The sequence below is a fragment of the Odontomachus brunneus genome, unplaced genomic scaffold (genome assembly GCF_010583005.1).
Source record: "Odontomachus brunneus isolate Ranch 3 - 2012 unplaced genomic scaffold, Obru_v1 Obru_scaffold_086, whole genome shotgun sequence".
Taxonomy (NCBI): domain Eukaryota; kingdom Metazoa; phylum Arthropoda; class Insecta; order Hymenoptera; family Formicidae; genus Odontomachus; species Odontomachus brunneus.
In genome coordinates, this window is record NW_022639536.1 from 56,959 (window position 1) to 59,842 (window position 2,884).

A 2,884-nucleotide genomic window follows, 5' to 3' on the forward strand; every position below is an offset into this window, starting at 1 on the left:
GAAAGTTGTAAGACTCTATAAGACCTACCGAATGGGCTACGCTGATTGACCTTAACGGATACCGTGGAGGTCACGTGGAGGTCAAGATGATTTTTTTAAATGGGACACCCAGTATTCGGTAAGGTTATGTGAACGCTGGCCCCGAGCCCTTTCCAAAGCCCTCAGCTCGGCCACCTCACCTCGGTCGCAACGGCGACTGTTCACCGATCTCCCAACCAAGATGATGGAAGACCGTAGTTTTTCTAACAAACTTTCCCTAACCGGAGCGTTATCCCACGACTGAATAATTGGTCGCCCTAAACAGGGCGGTTTGTTTTGTGTACGCTTCCAATTGCGCTCACTCTTTTCTCTGACCATTCCGACAAGGACACTCCCACCCGTCCTCACTCTTCACAATCTTCCTTCCAATTAGATTCCTTCAACTTGGATTATCTATTCGCTTAGACTGGATTCAAAAAAAGTATCATCCTCATGTTCAGATCGACCATTGGCAATGTCATTACCTACCTCCATTCATCGTATTAAATGCTCGAACTGCCCACCTCCCGCTTCTTGACAGTATCGAAGTCGGAAATAAAATTCTTTCAAAACGTTTCCCCTCATCTCGGATGTTATCCCATTAATTTGGTCCATAATTCGCTTTTTCAGCTCATCCACATTCGCGGATTTGGTCTTGTAGACATTATTCTTGACATATCCCCATAGAAAAAATCCAATGGCGTCATGTCCGGAGACCTAGCGGGCCATTCTATTTCTCCGCGCCTGCCTATCCACCTTTCAGGGAAGACCTCGTTCAAATATTCCCTTATCCTTGCCGCATAATGTGGAGCCGCTCCATCTTGTTGGAACCAGGTTTCTTCTCGTCCAACTAAATCAAAAATTGCTGGAACAATTCGTAATTGTAAAAGGTCTAGATATTTTTGACCTGTAAGAAATATATAATTGAATTGTAGTACATTATTGATTAATTTACTACTTACATCAAATAAATCGTCCATTTCGACAACGTTTCGATTTTACTTATAAGAGAACACTTTGAAACCACTTCGCGCGTGACGCCCGTGACGCTTAGAAGTTGAAACATTCGAACTTCTGAGCGTCGACGCTGAAACTAACGTGACGTCACAAGACATTCGTTTTAAGCGTCAACTGACGCCCATGAAAAAAGAGCTTAAGTCGACGCGAGACTTATACGCCGTCGCATACACAACTCCACACGTGAGCTCCACTCGCGACTAAATCCCTGCGAACTTTAGTCTTTGTCGCATCGGCGACATCAGGAACACGAGCCACGCTCGCCTCCAAGTCAACGTTAGACTTAGACTCCGTCGCATACGCGATTCAAACACGCGAGCTCTACTCGCTCCCAAGTCCCTGCGGGACTTAGCTTTCGTTGCATACGCGACTTATCACGCGAGCCTTGCTCGCTGGTACCACCATAAGAACTCAGTAACTGTCGCATCAGCAACACTCACGACTGAGGCTCACGACCTGAACTGGACTTTATCGCTCACGAGAGGAGACGGGTCACCGTCTCCATACTCTGAGTGAATACCTTCCTCCGAAAGGGGGGATTTTCTGCCCACCGGAAGCGCCAGGCAACTATACGCGTGTCATAAGCAGGACTACGCCGTGCTTTGCACACAAGAACACACTCGCACTTTCCTCACACCATCTTACGAGGCTCCGGGATAGGAGAGCACGACCTTATGTGGAAATGTCACTCAAACATACACCTTGTATATGTTGTACCACACAACTCTAAGCGTGTACTGGCTTGCAATGCAACTCTGGACAGGCACACACATGTGACATATAAGAACCAATGCACTAATTAACAACAGAACGTATATTTAAGTGTTGACACACATGTCTCTCTGGTGGGCTCCGGCCACCACGCAACATGAAAGAAATGAACAAGAGAAAAAAGATGAGACTCGCACGCACTTAGTCTACGCAAAGGAACAAAGGAGCAATAGGAACACAGACTTTATAATAATACAGTTTTAACCTTAACGCTGGCACTAAACTGGCACACGGTATGCTGGTACAAAGAAAAAGAACGTTATCACGGCTTGTGTGGAGGTCACCGTACAAATAAAGCAAGTAGAGAAAAGATCTGCTCCACACAAGCAAAGTCGAACATGTGCGTACGAACATGTGTATAGGTAGGCACGATGCTCAGACTGTACACATCGGTGGTCACGCAGGAGCACGTGATCGACAGCGCGCCAATGTACCGTGTGCGCACGTGGATAGCCCGTGCTACTGCCCGCGTATGCACAACACAATGATACACTAGAGCGAGCAGGAGAATATTCGTAGCGAAGTACAAAATATCTTAAATACGAATGCGCACGTGTGACCGACGTCACAAGCAATTGCACTGGCGTGTTTAACGAATACCACACCGCACTCTTACGCGGTTACACGTCACGAAGTTCAGTACGGTACAATACTTTACAATGGTTACGCCGCTGCGTCCTTGTAAACTAAATGTACGATTTGTCTCTCTCTCGATACCGGCATGAGTGAGGACCACATATGTGTCGCAACAACGAACCGGCACGCCACACGCGAAAGACACCGCGACGCGTGGGATGGCTAGTCCAGACAAAGGAACGTGTATGAGTCTCTAGCGTGAGAGAAAACAGCTTCTCGCTCTCTCGATCTGATACGACTGACTTATACGACTGACTTGATACGACTCTGTAGAGAGAACCGTCTATAGGATTTACGGTGCGATCACGAAAACTTAGCGCGGCAGTAGCTTCTGCTTTCGCCTATCAGCGCACGGCAGCTGTTGCACAGGTGTGTATGCATGCGCGTGTGCGCCCAGCGTTAGCTGGGGCGCCACACTTATACTCGCGCAGTCGACGCAGTT